General features: G+C 35.3%; 1 long non-coding RNA gene across 1 annotated transcript in view; it reads right to left on the reverse strand.

Annotated features, from left to right (window-relative positions):
* Window positions 1-3,975: 3,975 nt before the first annotated feature.
* LOC309616055 overlaps window positions 3,976-17,896 on the reverse strand; it is an 874,860-nt gene continuing 860,939 nt past the window's right edge. Inside the window, exon 2 of the long non-coding RNA XR_014237243.1 lies at window positions 3,976-10,066. This is a non-coding gene — a long non-coding RNA (uncharacterized lncRNA). The remainder of the gene's footprint in view (window positions 10,067-17,896) is intronic.

A 17,896-nucleotide genomic window follows, 5' to 3' on the forward strand; every position in this document is an offset into this window, starting at 1 on the left:
AATAATAACAAAGGAATGAATCTAGTAAACTAAATCAAACAAGTATCAAATCAATTTATGTTCTGAAATAAAACTATATTTAATGAGAACATTGGAATCACATAATTTTCATGTTTTCAAAGGATGATTTTCTTACATAATATTGACTGCTAGTTTTGAATTGAGGAATTGAAGAATTCTGTTTGGTTATGATTTTTGATCATATATTTCAAATTTTATTTATTGATAAAACAGTATTTTGTTCTTTATACCATTTGAGTGTTATTGAATTAAGCAACATTTTCCTCCACACATTCTTCCATTTTTCCAGAAACAGGAGCACGAGTGGGCTGGGATCACGGGGGAAAAGATGGTGGGAATGGCTTGAGAGAGGATGTCCTCAAGAGACTTCTCTTCTTTCATATTTTCCTTTTAAAATTTAAGGTTTTGTGCAATTAATCTATTACAAAAGTAAATTATATACGCATATCAACAAAAATCAATGCAACAGTTAGTCAAATCCATAGAAAAGCCTTCTATTCAAATAGACCCTTCATTATACAGATTAAAGTTTTTCCTACCCTCTGCTGGAGAAATGGGTAAGAGAACCTTTTCTGAGTATGTATTTAGAGGTAGAGAAATTAAACACTACCATATGTTAAAAACACTTTTGATGGTCTTCTTGCTGGGTTAGCCTGTGCTATATTTGCTGCCCCTATTTAATGAGCAAGCAGGAACTCAGACACTTAGAGTGATAGAACCATAAGCAGATTTGCTCAGTTGCTGTAAAAAGTACCACAACTGGGTGGCTTAAACAACAGAAACTTATTCTCTCACAGATCTAAAAGCCAGAAATCAGAGATACAGATGTCGGCAGAGTTGGAAAGTTCCTTGTGAGGTTTGTGAGGGGGAATCTGGTCCATGACACTCTTTTAGGTTCCGGTGGTTTGCTGGCAGTCTTTGGCATCCCTTGGCTTCTGCTGCATCACTGCAATCTGCGCCCTCATCTTCACGTGGCTTTCTCCCTGTGTGCATGACTGTCTCCAGATCTCTCCTTTTGGAACGACACCAATTATATTGGATTAGTAGGTCCACCCTACTCTGGTGTGACCTCATCTTAACTAATTACATCTCCAAGACCCTATTTCTAACTGGTCAGATTCTGAGGTGTAGGGGTGAGGACATCAACATATAAATGTGTGGGGCATGCAATTCAACCCATAATAAGACCAATTTCCATAACTCAGAGATTAAATAGTCAACGCTAGAGGAATTAAGCCTGTCATCCAAAGTTTCAGATTTAAAGTGGTACTGCCTATATTAGAACTCATGGCATTTACTCTTTCCAATAAAGCAGGTGATCCTCACAGTTAAAAAATGGGCACCACAGCCATCTGCCTTTTCACTAGAAGCAGCTCAGTGGCTGAATGATTAAATAAAAATAAAATTTGTTTAATTACCAAGCTTGAAAATAGAGATTAATAGGTAATGTTGGGATTGTTTTCTTCAACATTTTCCTGGGAGAGAATGCATTAAAATTGACATTGTAAGTTACTATGGGAATTAAGACCTAAAACCTATAATGTTCACCTCAAAATTTTCTTTTCAACTACCTTAGCAAAACCACCTTTTCTTCATCTCTCCTTCCCTTCTTCTCCATTTATTTTTAAAGTGTATTTATTTTTCATTCTTTTGACAGATATCTCTCACAAATCTGTCCTTTAACAATTCTTCTTCAAGCTGCTTTTATTCCTTAGATTCTGAATATTATCCCCCAGCCCGCAAAAGATGGTGGAGATGCAATGAGAAATAGAGTTACAATCAATGTCAAAATACGGGTCTGTAATGTATGCTCCTGTGGAGTCATCAATTTTAAATTATTATGCATTCACCCTTATCTTTTGGAAATTAAGTCAATTACATTTATCAACTATTTTGAGACTCTACTATGCAAAAACAGTAAAATATTTGTAAAGCAAACTTAGAGTTCTCCTGTTATTCCTGAGTAATTCATTGCTCCTCCATGGTCTTATACTTGAGCAATATACATGCTATTAATAATTTCTATTTTCAAAAATAACTTTGCTGAATAGTGTCTGCATAATGTTGGTTCACCAGATGAAAATGGATGTTCTGTGTTGAATGAGCTCTTAGAGGCACTCTTTGACCTAAAACTAACCTATAATCTTCCTCAGTAAATGCTATATAGATGAAGAGAATTAATTATGTGGGTATAATATTGAGTCCATTAATTGTTAATTTTGTCTTATACCTAATTTTAGATAATACACTTGGAAATGTTTTCAAGAAAATCTGCAAGATGGAAACTAGCAATGCTTTGAAGAAAATTTTAGAAGTGCAATATGTGTACTTGAGATTTAAAATGCATATACGGGTATTGAATTTATTTTAGAGAGAAAAAATTTAGCAGCAAATAATTATTGCTACAATTGGATAATTGTGCAGGCAATTGAGCAATTCCAGTTGCAGTTGGACACTTTCCACTTATCTCTGAGTTGTAATTAACCAATTTTCTGTATAATTATTTGTACCTGGGCTTTTAGGCTCTTAAATTATCCTACTTCATGCTTTAAAAACATGTTGCCACGTTTATCATTTCTTATTGGGACGACCACTGATTTCTCTGAATATTAAGGCAATACCATCAAAGAGAGTTCCATTAAGGTTAGTTACTTCGGACTGGAAACGGAATCCCTCAGCAGTTTAAAGCTGTTCATACACACATAAAATTGGTTTAAATGCATTGACTAAACTGAAAAATTAACTTCATCAAACAACAAGCCATTTCAGTCAAAACAATTTCTTGACAGAATTGACATCTTGACCAATTATTTAGCTGAATTGATAGTTTGTTTTATTTAATTTTCCTGTCAATTTACTGAAAATTCTCTGAGAGTCTAAGTTACTGCCAAAATGTGCTTATAGGTAAATAAAATAAATTACAAATATATGGTACAACATTATGCTAGGGAAAATACATAAATGATATAACACGACATTTAAATATGGTACAATATCTAAATATTTTAACCAGTTGCATATTTCACAGTAAAAGGTTCTATAGATGCCTACGTGATTTTATGTGTCAAATGCCTTTATCACCGAGTTACTGTGTATGATAATTTGATTATACTTGTGTGCATATGCCATGTGTTCATTTTCTTGACAAGCATTCTATCTTATTTACCCAAATATCCCAAGTGATTCACAGACTTCCCAGCACATATTAGGTGCTTAATAAACGTTTGTTGATAATCACTCTACAAAACAGAGACAAATAACATATCTTATTTGCCCTCACTTCAAAAATACACTGTTTTTGTTTCATTTGTTTGTCTCTTTTAAACTAGAAGTATGACTTTTAAGAGCAGAACAGATCTGCAAATAATTAGTAGTAGGGCATCAAATGATCCCAGGTTCCAGATATCATAGTGTTAATCAGTTTTTTGAGCCTGCGTTTGCCTTGAGGGGTAAAGTGCGTGTTACAGTAGGCAGCCTTTAGATTGTCCCAGGGAGGGGATGCTTGTGGGCTTCTCCCATTGTTCTTACCCCACTCTCCAGTGCTTCACTTTGGTGAACACCATCCAGAAACCGGCTGACCAGGGGGCCTGAGCAGTGAATACTAAGGGGGTCAGAGTACTAAACTGTAAAAGGAAGCAGAGGAAAAACTAGAAACCAATCTGAGATTTAAACAGAAAATAAACAGCAGACTTACTATTATGACCTCATGTAACGTAGATTTTTCTCCCGGATTTATCAACTTTGGTCACCACAAGCTCCCTCCCACTGTGACACATAAGGCCAGTAGCCAATTCACTGTCTTCTTTCCCCATCAACCCTTCACATTTTGTTGATTCTTCTATTATATTTTTTCTCCCTCTAGAGCTGCCCTTAATACCTTAAATTTAAACGTGTACCTATTTATCCTGATTTAACAGTTTTTTTTTTTTTTTTTTTTCACACACACACACTGTATTTTATTTTTACAAGAGATAAATCGACTGACACCAAGCATTGTACATGGATGACCACAACAAAAGCAACAATGATTGCAATTACCAAACATGAAACACACTCATACTATGTCATAGTATTGACATTCAGTCCAGTAATCCTCCACTGTAACAGCTCCTTTACTTTGCAGTGAAAATTGATTTGTATATTCTTTGCCTCTGAGTCCTTGTGGAATTTTTTTTTTTTTTTTTTTAATTCAGACAGAAAGTCACAAAAATTATACTCATCCTCATCAGTTCACTCAGTCCCATGTAATTAATTTTTTTTTTCATCTTGATCTTTTGTTAGCACTTTTATGAGTTCATCAGTTTTTCATTAGAGTTCTGAAAATGCTTATTCATTCAGTTCAGCAGTACAGTTACCAGAAACCTGTACTTATCAGAGCCTTTTCCATGAATTCCTTGAAGATGAAAGCCTTTTATAGGAACATATTTGCAAAAGCATCAGAGTACACCCAGAACTGTCTGTAAATGACAAAAGACTTAAAAATGACCACGGTTAAAGATTTGATGACAGTTCATAATAATGCAGTTGACGAGAAAATTAGTTATTTCTGAGATATACATTTTAAAGTAATAACTAGGATTATTACTTATAACATTATACCAGAACATATAAGATTTTTAGAAATTTCATGTAATGTCTGAAACATTTATATTAACATATTTCCATACATATTTCCATACAAGTACAAATATAAGATTTTTAGAAATTTCATGTAATGTCTGAAACATTTATATTAACATATTTCCATACATATTTCCATACAAATACAAATATGATTTTTAGAAATTTCATGTAATGTCTGAAACATTTATATTAACATATTTCCATACAAATACAAATATAAGATTTTTAGAAATTTCATGTAATGTCTGAAACATTTATATTAACATATTTCCATACAAATAACCCAATGAAAGTTTAGTATTAGTTGTTTTGTTTGTTTTTTTATACTGCAGGTTCTTATTAGGCATCAGTTTTATACACATCAGTGTATACATGTCAATCCCAATTGCCCAATTCAGCACACCACCATCCCCACCCCACCGCAGTTTTCCCCCCTTGGTGTCCATATGTCCATTCTCCACATCTGTGTCTCAACTTCTGCCCTGCAAACTGGCTCATCTGTACCATTTTTCTAGGTTCCGCATACATGCATTAATATACGATATTTGTTTTTCTCTTTCTGACTTACTTCACTCTGTATGACAGTCTCTAGATCCATCCACGTCTCAACAAATGACTCAATTTCGTTCCTTTTTATGGCTGAGTAATATTCCATTGTATATATGTACCACATCTTCTTTAGCCATTCGTCTGTTGATGGGCATTTAGGTTGCTTCCATGACCTGGCTATTGTAAATAGTGCTGCAATGAACATTCGGGTGCATGTGTCTTTTTGAATTACGGTTTTCTCTGGGTATATGCCCAGTAGTGGGATTGCTGGGTCATATGGTAATTCTATTTTTAGTTTTTTAAGGAACCTCCATATTGTTCTCCATAGTGGCTGTATCAATTTACATTCCCACCAACAGTGCAAGAGGGTTCCCTTTTCACCACACCCTCTCCAGCATTTGTTGTTTGTAGATTTTCTGATGATGCCCATTCTAACAGGTGTGAGGTGATACCTCATTGTAGTTTTGATTTGCATTTCTCTAATAATTAGTGATGTTGAGCATCTTTTCATGTGCTTCGTGGCCATCTGTATGTCTTCTTTGGAGAAATGTCTATTTAGGTCTTCTGCCCATTTTTGGATTGGGGTGTTTGTTTCTTTGATATTGAGCTGAATGAGCTGTTTATATATTTTGGAGATTAATCCTTTGTCCGTTGATTCATTTGCAAATATTTTCTCCCATTCTGAGGGTTGTCTTTTCGTCTTGTTTATGGTTTCCTTTGCTGTGCAAAAGCTTTGAAGTTTCATTAGGTCCCACTTGTTTATTTTTGTTTTTATTTCCATTACTCTAGGAGGTGGATCAAAAAAGATCTTGCTGTGATTTATGTCAAAGAGTGTTCTTCCTATGTTTTCCTCTAAGAGTTTTATAGTGTCCAGTCTTATATTTAGGTCTCTAATCCATTTTGAGTTTATTTTTGTGTATGGTGTTAGGGAGTATTCTAATTTCATTCTTTTACATGTAGCTGTCCAGTTTTCCCAGCACCACTTATTGAAGAGACTGTCTTTTCTCCATTGTATATCTTTGCCTCCTTTGTCATAGATTAGTTGACCATAGGTGCGTGGGTTAATGTCTGGGCTTTCTATCTTGTTCCATTGATCTATGTTTCTGTTTTTGTGCCAGTACCATATTGTCTTGATTACTGTAGCTTTGTAGTATAGTCTGAAGTCAGGGAGTCTGATTCCTCCAGCTCCATTTTTTTGCCTCAAGACTGCTTTGCCTATTCGGGGTCTTTTGTGTCTCCATACAAATTTTAAGATGATTTGTTCTAGCTCCGTAAAAAATGCCATTGGTAATTTGATAGGGATTGCATTGAATCTGTAGATTGCTTTGGGTAGTATACTCATTTTCACAATGTTGATTCTTCCAATCCAAGAACATGGTATATCTCTCCATCTGTTGGTATCATCTTTAATTTCTTTCATCAGTGTCTTATAGTTTTCTGCATACAGGTCTTTTGTCTCCCTAGGTAGGTTTATTCCTAGGTATTTTATTCTTTTTGTTGCAATGGTAAATGGGAGTGTTTCCATAATTTCTCTTTCAGATTCTTCATCATTAGTGTATAGGAATGCAAGAGATTTCTGTGCATTAATTTTGTATCCTGCAACTTTACCATATTCATTAATTAGCTCTAGCAGTTTTCTGGTGGCAGTTTTAGGATTCTCTATGTATAGTATCATGTCATCCGCAAACAGTGACAGTTTTACTTCTTCTTTTCCAATTTGTATTCCTTTTATTTCTTTTTCTTCTCTGATTGCCGTGGCTAGGACTTCCAAAACTATGTTGAATAATAGTGGTGAGAGTGGGCATCCTTGTCTCATTCCTGATCTTAGAGGAAATGCTTTCAGTTTTTCACCATTGAGAATGATGTTTGCTGTGGGTTTGTCATATATGGCCTTTATTATGTTGAGGTAGGTTCCCTCTATGCCCACTTTCTGGAGAGTTTTTATGATAAATGGGTGTTGAATTTTGTCAAAAGCTTTTTCTGCATCTATTGAGATGATCATATGGTTTTTATTCTTCAATTTGTTAATATGGTGTATCACATTGATTGATTTGCGTATATTGAAGAATCCTTGCATCCCTGGGATAAATCCCACTTGATCGTGGTGTATGATCCTTTTAATGTGTTGTTGGATTCTGTTTGCTAGTATTTTGTTGAGGATTTTTGCATCTATATTCATCAGTGATATTGGTCTGTAATTTTCTTTTTTTGTACTGTCTTTGTCTGGTTTTGGTATCAAGGTGATGGTGGCCTCATAGAATGAGTTTGGGAGTGTTCCTTCCTCTGCAATTTTTTGGAAGAGTTTGAGAAGGATGGGTGTTAGCTCTTCTCTAAATGTTTGATAGAATTCACCTGTGAAGCCATCTGGTCCTGGACTTTTGTTTGTTGGAAGATTTTTAATCACAGTTTCAATTTCATTACTTGTGATTGGTCTGTTCATATTTTCTATTTCTTCCTGGTTCAGTCTTGGAAGGTTATACCTTTCTAAGAATTTGTCCATTTCTTCCAGGTTGTCCATTTTATTGGCATAAAGTTGCTTGTAGTAGTCTCTTAGGATGCTTTGTATTTCTGCAGTGTCTGTTGTAACTTCTCCTTTTTCATTTCTGATTTTATTGATTTGAGTCCTCTCCCTCTTTTTCTTGATGAGTCTGGCTAATGGCTTATCAATTTTGTTTATCTTCTCAAAGAACCAACTTTTAGTTTTATTGATCTTTGCTATTGTTTTCTTTGTTTCTATTTCATTTATTTCTGCTCTGATCTTTATGATTTCTTTCCTTCTGCTAACTTTGGGTTTTGTTTGTTCTTCTTTCTCTAGTTTCTTTAAGTGTAAGGTTAGATTGTTTACTTGAGCTTTTTCTTGTTTCTTTAGGTAGGCTTGTATAGCTATAAACTTCCCTCTTAGAACTGCTTTTGCTGCATCCCATAGGTTTTGGGTCGTCGTGTTTTCATTGTCATTTGTCTCTAGGTATTTTTTGATTTCCTCTTTGATTTCTTCAGTGATCTCTTGGTTATTTAGTAACGTATTGTTTAGCCTCCATGTGTTTGTCCTTTTTACGTTTTTTTCCCTGTAATTCATTTCTAATCTCATAGCGTTGTGGTCAGAAAAGATGCTTGATATGATTTCAATTTTCTTAAATTTACTGAGGCTTGATTTGTGACCCAAGATGTGATCTATCTTGGAGAATGTTCCGTGCGCACTTGAGAAGAACGTGTAATCTGCTGTTTTTGGATGGAATGTCCGATATATATCAATTAAATCTATCTGGTCTATTGTGTCATTTAAAGCATCTGTTTCCTTATTTATTTTCATTTTGGATGATCTGTCCATTGGTGTAAGTGAGGTGTTAAAGTCCCCCACTATTATTGTGTTACTGTCGATTTCCTCTTTTATAGCTGTTAGCAGTTGCCTTATGTATTGAGGTGCTCCTATGTTGGGTGCATATATAATTGTTATATCTTCTTCTTGGATTGATCCCTGGATCATTATGTAGTGTCCTTCCTTGTCTCTTGTAACATTCTTTATTTTAAAGTCTATTTTATCTGATATGAGTATAGCTACTCCAGCTTTCTTTTGATTTCCATTTGCATGGAATATCTTTTTCCATCCCCTCACTTTCAGTCTGTATGTGTCCCTAGGTCTAAAGTGGGTCTCTTGTAGACAGCATATATATGGGTCTTGTTTTTGTATCCATTCAGCCAGTCTATGTCTTTTGGTTGGGGCATTTAATCCATTCACGTTTAAGGTAATAATCGATATGTATGTTCCTATGACCATTTTCTTAATTGTTTTGGGTTTGTTTTTGTAGGTCCTTTTCTTCTCTTGTGTTTCCCACTTAGAGAAGTTCCTTTAGCATTTGTTGTAGAGCTGGTTTGGTGGTGCTGAATTCTCTTAGCTTTTGCTTGTCTGTAAAGCTTTTGATTTCTCCATCAAATCTAAATGAGATCTTTGCCGGGTAGAGTAATCTTGGTTGTAGGTTCTTCCCTTTCATCACTTTAAGTATATCATGCCACTCCCTTCTGGCTTGCAGAGTTTCTGCTGAGAAATCAGCTGTTAACCTTATGGGAGTTCCCTTGTATGTTATTTGTCATTTTTCCCTTGCTGCTTTCAATAATTTTTCTTTGTCTTTAATTTTTGCCACTTTGATTACTATGTGTCTTGGCGTGTTTCTCCTTGGGTTTATCCTGTATGGGACTCTCTGCGCTTCCTGGACTTGGGTGGCTATTTCCTTTCCCATGTTAGGGAAGTTTTCGACTATAATCTCTTCAGATATTTTCTCTGGTCCTTTCTCTCTCTCTTCTCCTTCTGGGACCCCTATAATGCGAATGTTGTTGTGTTTAATGTTGTCCCAGAGGTCTCTTAGGCTGTCTTCATTTCTTTTCATTCTTTTTTCTTTAGTCTGTTCCGCAGCAGTGAATTCCATCATTCTGTCTTCCAGGTCACTTATCCGTTCTTCTGCCTCAGTTATTCTGCTATTGATTCCTTCTAGTGTAGTTTTCATTTCAGTTATTGTATTGGTCATCTCTGTTTGTTTGTTCTTTAATTCTTCTAGGTCTTTGTTAATCATTTCTTGCATTTCTCAATCTTTGCCTCCATTCTTATCACAAGGTCCTGGATCATCTTCACTATCATTATTCTGAATTCTTTTTCTGGAAGGTTGCCTATCTCCACTTCATTTAGTTGTTTTTCTGGGGTTTTTTCTTGTTCCTTCATCTGGTACATAGCCCTCTGCCTTTTCATCTTCTCTATCTTTCTGTAACTGTGGTTTTTGGTCCACAGGCTGCAGGATTATAGTTTTTCTTGCTTCTGTTGTCTGCCCTCTGGTGGTTGAGGCTATCTAAGAGGCTTGATGGGAGGCTCTGGTGGTGGGTAGAGCTGACTGTTGCTGTGGCGGTCAGAGCTCAGTAAAACCTTAATCCACTTGACTGTTGATGGGTGGGGCTGGGTTCCCTCCCTGTTGCTGTGGCGGTCAGAGCTCAGTAAAACCTTAATCCACTTGACTGTTGATGGGTGGGGCTGGGTTCCCTCCCTGTTGCTGTGGCGGTCAGAGCTCAGTAAAACCTTAATCCACTTGACTGTTGATGGGTGGGGCTGGGTTCCCTCCCTGTTGGCTGTTTTGCCTGAGGCAACCCAACACTGGAGCCTACCCGTGCTCTTTGGTGGGGTTAATGGCAGACTCTGGGAGGGCTCACGTCAAGGAGAACTTCCCAGAACCTCTGCTGCCAGTGTCCTTATCCCCACGGTGAAACAGAGCCACCACTCGCCTCTGCAGGAGACCCCCCAACACCAGCAGGTAGGTCTGGTTCAGTCTCCCCCAGGCTCACTGCTCCTTCCCCTGGGTCCTGATGCACACATTACTTTGTGTGTGCCCTCCAAGAGTGGGATCTCTGTTTCCCCCAGTCCCGTCAAAGTCCTGCAATCCAATTCCCACTAGGCTTCAAAGTCTGATTCTCTAGGAATTCCTCCTCCCGTTGCCTGACCCCCAGGTTGGGAAGCCTGACGTGGGGCTCAGAACCTTTACTCCAGTGGGTGGACTTCTGTGGTATAAGTGTTCGCCAGTCTGTGAGTCACCCACCCAGCAGTTATGGGGTTTGATTTTACTCTGATTGCGCCCCTCCTACCGTCTCACTGTGGCTTCTCCTCTGTCCTTGGACGTGGGGTATCCTCCTTGGTGAAGTCCAGGGTCTTCCTGTCAATGATTGTCCAGCAGCCAGTTGTGATTCTGGTGCTCTCGCAAGAGGGAGTGACAGCACGTCCTTCTACTCCGCCATCTTGGTTAATCTCCTGATTTAACAGTTTTAGATAGGACAAATTTACTTTGGTCCATGAAAGGTAAAGAAATAATAACGTTTACTCTCATCCTCCCTTTATTCCACTCTAAAAAATTAGATACCTTTTATTTTGTGATGATACCATTTTACATGTGAACAATAATCCGGTTATGCAATAACTTTAATGATGTTGATGATTTAATAAGTTGAAAATCAAACTCACAGCATTTATATGACTTTGATAATTTACCACAATTTCTTGTAGCACCAAGTAATGTAGGTAGAACAGTATGGAAAGAAATTGTAATCCCAAGTCACTTAAAAACCAGTATTCAAATATATTTCCAAGTATCAAAGGGGCTGGGGTCTTCTGTTGTTTGTTTCAGTTTATTTTTGTCTTTTCCAGATTACATGTTATTTTGGTAGGCTGAGTAATGGTCCACCATCAGTGTGCTGATCCCTGGAACCTGTGACTCTTGCCTTCTATAGGATAAGGGCCTTTTCCTATGTGATTAAGTTAAGGATCTCGAGATGGGAAATTTTCCTGCATTACCTACAGCAGCTCAAATGGGGTTCTCCTAAGAGATAGGGAAGAATGTGATGGGGTTCAGGGCTGTCCACCCCAGAATGTGCCACTTTGGCATGTGTATTATTTCCAGAGGAAGACAATCAAGGACCAACAGACTCCAGAAGGGCTTTTTACCTTCCTCTTAACTGTCTAGAATAATTTAGATAGAGGGTCTGTACCAAAAATAATACCAAAAATAACTAATACCAATAACTAATAACTAATACTAATAACTAATAATTTAGATAGAGAGCTAATACCAAAAATAACTTTTTATATTAGGAAGATATCTGCATGGTATGGAAAACATTTGCTTACTAAACATCTGCTTTTCTCATCTTCCTTGGACTTGTCTTCCTTACTTTTGAGACCCCAGATCCCTATCCCCATCTCCTTAGCTCGGGATGGCATATACACCTCAGTTAGCTGACGGCTGGGGAGTCTCTCATATCTTTGTGGGGCTCCCATTCATACGAATTAAATTTGTTTTTCTATCTTATGTCAATTTAATTATTAGGCCAGCCAAAGAAGTGAAGAAAGAAGAGAAAAACTTTTCTTCTCCAAGCAAGGTCAAAGGCAGCAGGAGAAGACAATATAAGGATAGAAGCAGAGATTGAGTGAAGCAGTTAGGAACCAATTGAAGGCTGCAGGCTCTAGAAGCTGGAAGAGAAGTGTGTATATCAGTTCTAAGGAATATTCATATGGAATACGTTTCAAAAAGGACAACAGAAATTTGAATGTTTCATTCATCATTTGATTTTAATAAATAAGGTAATAAGGCAATAACATGGGTTGCCTATGAATCCAAGCCTTGTAGATGATCCATTTTAAGTTATGGAAGAATCTGAAATTGTAAGGGATTCTTAAAATCTAAATACAACCTGAATATGGCTGCAAATCTAGAGATGAGTTAGAGTTTTCAAGGAAATGCTTGTTATTATCTGGTTCCTACAAGTCTCCCCCAACATTAATATTAAAGTAGATTAGAAGAGAGGGAGGGGGAGGGGAGGGGGAGGGGAGGGGGGAAATAGCAGTAAGATCTGCCCAACAAGTATTTCATTATGTGATTTTGTTCATCTCCCTTTTTGGATTCTCAACACAAGACTTACTATGGATATTAGTTATTCATACATATTGTACTTCTTATATTCGAATCTCTCTGAATGTTTCATTTGTTTTTAAGTGCAAAAGCACATTTCCAAATGGTTTAACGTTAGCTTTGTCTATATTATTGAAATAAAATCTGACTGAAAAAAATGTTGGATATTTATCCATGTAGAATCTTGATAGGACCAGTAAAGACTGGCATTGATTGTTATATTAATAAAATCAAAGACCACCCAAAATGAACTTGAATATAAGACAAATGACTGGATCTTGAACCAACCCTTTTATTGGTCTAAAGCAAGAGGACATGGGAAAAAAATATGGTTTGCTGCGTAAATGTCCTCTTATTGCTCTTTTGACAAAGGAATGTATTTATACATAACAAACATACAGAAAAATACTTCCAAAATGATTTACTATATAAAATAAATATACATTGTTTCTATGATTCTACATAGAGAGTAAAAACTTCAGTTGGCAGACTTTTCAAAATGCTAAAAATCTGTTGGATACCACATTTTATATTATGACTTATTTTCCTAAAATGTAAACTTATATCATGTTAAATTGACTATTGTGACACAATTCTCTATCATATTTTCATTAACTCTAAGTCTTATAAGATAAACACTTGACATTTAATGAAGATGTGTTATTGTGTTCCTGTAAAAGTATAAGAATAATAGTATATTTTGGGTTGATGTACAGCTGGAAGACAAATCTCTAACTGACAGGGATAAGGTCACTTGTCATAAAATTGTATTTGCTGTCTGAAAATTGATATGTAACCAGTGAATAAGTAAAACCACTTAAAAGTTTAGATGTGTGGTGGAGATATTGACCTTTTCTTCTACCTGATTATATATATATATATATATATATATATATATATATATATACACACACAATTGTCAAGTTACTTCCTATTTTCTTTAACCTTGTACACTGTTTGAAAAAGCAATTTCTACCATTATAATTGATATTTTTTTATTCTCTTGCTATAAGTGCATTTTAACTTTCAGTTCTAATATTTGAGATATTAAGTAAACTTCATTAAAGCAAAGACATGTTAATCTGTAAAAGATTCCTGAAAAAGAAATGTACTTTTAATTATGGATGAAAGATACATTTAGAAATCTTCATTTCTTTTGAAGTCATGCAAGGCAAGATATTCATAATAGAGTAAATCTTGTTAAAATAGGGGTAATAAAAATATAGATTAAAAAGTAGACTGAAAATCAGTATATACAGAATGATACTATTTTTCAATAATAGCATCTAAGGATATGGAAATTTGAAACAAATGATGCTTACAATGATTATGTGAGTTGTAATATTATCTGTTAATTTTTTTCACTTTTTAGTATGTGTCCTAAGTTTTCTGTGGTAAACAAGTGTGTCTGAAATTGTAAAAGAACATGCTAGTACAAATTTTAACCAGCCTTTTTAAAAATTATAAACTGTGTTGTTGATTTTTTTATTGAAGTATAGTTGATTTACAATGTCATGTTTGTTTCAGGTGTACAGCACAGTGAGTCAGCTATATATATATATTTTATATATATATATATATATATATATAATATATATATATGTAACTATTTTATATGTAAAAATTTTCAGATTCTTTTCCCTTATAGGTTATTACAAAATATTGAGTAGAGTTCCCTGTGCTATACAGTAAGTCCTTGTTGGTTATCTATTTTATATCTAGTATTGTGTATCTGTTAATCCCATCCTCCTAATTTATCTCTCCCCCCACTTCCCCTTTGGTAACCATAAGTTTGTTTTCTATATCTTTGGGTCTATTTCTGTTGTGTAAATAATTTCTCAGGACTAATACTGTAAATTGTCTTTCATTTATCTACATCTCTTTGAGTTCTTTATTGGACATGGTTAAGATAATTGAGATGGGAATTGGAAATTCCCAGTTGGTATCTTAAATCAGTTATATTTTGGGTAGCTTTAGATGATTCCTGTGTATACAGATTGCGTTAAAGCCAAAGAAATCTTTTTCCAAATTATCAATGCCTTTCCATTTCTTTAGTATTTTTAGAGTCATTTTTGGGAATATAGATAATAAGTGTTTATTGTGGAAAATTTTTAAATAGGTATTTTTAAAAATATAAAATACAGAGAATAAAAGCAGCCATGATCTCACTATTTGTTGGTAACTACTGTTAATAATCCCTTGAACTTCCTCTTTTAGTGTGAATATATTATTTAAAAATAATATATTATTATTATTTATTATTATTATTATTAAAGTGGAATTATGAGGACAGGGATTTCTTTTTCTATTTTATTTCCGTATATATCTCTAGCACCTAGAACTACATGTGACACACAATAGGTAGCCAGCAAATTTGTTGAATTAATGAAATGAAGTTTTGTATATTCCTCATTTCCCTCATGTTACATTCTAAAGAGCCTCCGCATATCTTTAAATATTCATTACAATCATTATTTTTAAGGGAACAGTCTCTTCACTCACGAATTCTACCTGCCAAGGAAACCATTATCAATGATTTAGTGTGTTTCTCAATTACCATGTTTTCAGAGGCAAATAACACATTCCAGTGTAAGATGTCCAAAGCCATAAAGTCAATTTATTGGTTCACGTATGTGAAAAGTCAAGTGCCACGGACACCTTAGGGCCTGGTTTTGTCAGTGCTCTCGCTCTTCTTCTGCATGATTTTCCCATCTTCACTCTTCATCATGTGTGGACTTCAGGCTGACCCCCTTCACAACAGCAAAAAGAGCAATGTCCAGGTGTCCCTGCATGACGACTTCCAGAGCAGGAGAGAGCTTCCCCAACCATCAGAACTGATCTCCATCTCTACTTTCAGAGTGGAGAGACCTTGGCTTCACATGACTTAACTATGAAAGTTTAGAAAGCTGCCTCCCTAGACGGGAGTTTACTCTTTGTTCCAGGAATTTCTTACCCAGGAAGATAACTCTATAACTACTCAATAATGCCATTGATGACAGATTACTCAATGGCTCCCTTTCAAGGCATTGTTTTGTTCATTTGGGCTACAAGCCTATTTCTTGGGACAATTGATGACTTAATTGGGCAAAGGATGCACTAATCAAAACATTGCTTTTTGTCCAGGCTTGCTTCAAGGTCCTCACCACACTCTGTGCACTAATGTTGAACAAATATTTCATGCACTTTGTTCCGTCCTGCTCAGATCCCTTGATTGAAAGGCCTGATGTAAGCCACTCAAACTCAGAACATGAAATCCTATTCTGACTTTTCTATTCTGATACTACAAAGACTCCATCAAGGTGATACTGTAATTGGTCTTGTAGGAATGAACCGGGCTTTCATTAGCAATAGATAATATAGTGGTCTTTTGGAAAATCAGTACCTGGCAATTTTGATTAAACCATGGCCAAGGATTCAATGCAGAGATTGGTCTACCCTTCTGGGCAGACCTAAATTTACCACTCTTTCAAGGAGCATAGGATTAATCTCAACAACCACAACACTTTATTTTCTTAAAATTCTCAATCAGATCACAGTTATACCTCCAATCTTATAGTGCAATCTAGGTGAAGGTTGAAAAGAAAACATCTGTGTGCTAGAACAAATCTAGATGAACATTTTTAGAAATTATATAAAAAAAAAATAAAGCAAGAACGTCAAACCTAGATGCATTTCACTGAAATGCTTTTCTAACTCATGTTAAAAAGATTTCAGAGTGTTTAAATCAAATACTATATTGGTTGATTGATTTATACTCATGCATCAAAATATTGCTTTGAAAAAAATTTTCCAATACTATCTTCTTCAAACTGGGAACTCATATGTTTGCCAAAAAATAAATTGCATTCTATCCTTGAATGCATTGAATCTATTTGACATATAAAATGCATTAGGTTTGAGTAGAGGCCAAACTTAGCAGAGTATTTTCACTCATCCTTGCAGTTTAAGCTGGTGAACATATGACCTACTATATAATCCATGGTTTTAGAATTGCTGTGAAATGTGTTATAAAACAACAAATAAACCTTATTATTTATATATCCAAATGTGATAGTATTTTTAATTCATTTTGAATCATGTAGAATTTTTTCCTCAATGCTACTGCATATTTTATTGCTATACCCATATAACCATTGTATTGCTATATTTCAAAAGTGTAAAATAACTCTAAAAATGTTGAAATTTCTGTATATCTTCTTTGACCTACTCTTTTCTTGGACACACCTTTAGAACATATCTATTTCTTCCTGTATTCATGATGGATTGATTACATTCTTTTGGTCTTCTCTTTGCCCTTCAAAATGGAAGACAAAACGTGCCATTGCTGAAATTGTTGGGATAGCATTCAGTTTAAAAGTAGACATTTATTTAAAATCCACCATCTTCTGGGGATAGTGTTGTATCTCTGGGGAAAGACCTAGCCCCTGCCCTCAAGGAACTCACGTTAACCTTTGGAAGCAAAAATCCTAGAATGTTTTAACGTGAGATAAGTGACAAAGAAATGTATAGGTTGCCTTTTTGGAAGATAGAAAAGGTGTTTAATCTAAAAGAAAAGTAAAATATTAAAATATGGAAGCAGAAACAAATTTTAGACACTCTCCCACTGAACTCCTGTAATACTATAGTTGAATAAAGGAAGGCCAAATAAAGTGAAGGTTTTGCCTGAGATGATAAAATTAGTTCATGGGACATAAGGAGTAGTGGCAAAAATACAGGTTTCATTAATCCTAGCCTTTGACTTTTATATTAAATTTTATTTTTGTGTAGACCTGTTAGGTTAAATCCTTTATAAATCTTTGCTTTCAGGCTTCACAATTGTCTTCTACAGACATTTAATTTATGAGGATGTCATGTATGTCCTTTGACCACAGGATGCTATGAAGAGGGCTCAACACACCTGATTCTTAAGTGGAGTTCATTCATGTCACTCCCAGAAGGAACATTAAAACAGAAAGAACCACAAAGCTTCAAAGAATTCATGTCTGCCCCTTTAGAGTGGGATACCTTGTTTATATATGGAAGCGGGAAGAACTCATGTTTAAATGAGGGTGAATATATTAACAAATCAGTATTATGGCCTCTTTCTCATTAGGTGCAAAAATATCTAAAAAGTGCAACCTGAAGCAATATTCAGCAAAGTTAATCTTTATCAGGTCTATTATCTAGTGCAAAATATCATTAGTTTTAATATGATTTTTTTGGCTATTCTGTCAAAAGAATTATGTTTAATAGTGAGAGGACCTGCTTAGATTTGAAGTTCTATGCAT

The sequence above is a fragment of the Balaenoptera borealis genome (assembly GCF_965194805.1).
Source record: "Balaenoptera borealis genome assembly, chromosome: 18".
NCBI classification, from domain to species: Eukaryota; Metazoa; Chordata; class Mammalia; order Artiodactyla; family Balaenopteridae; genus Balaenoptera; species Balaenoptera borealis.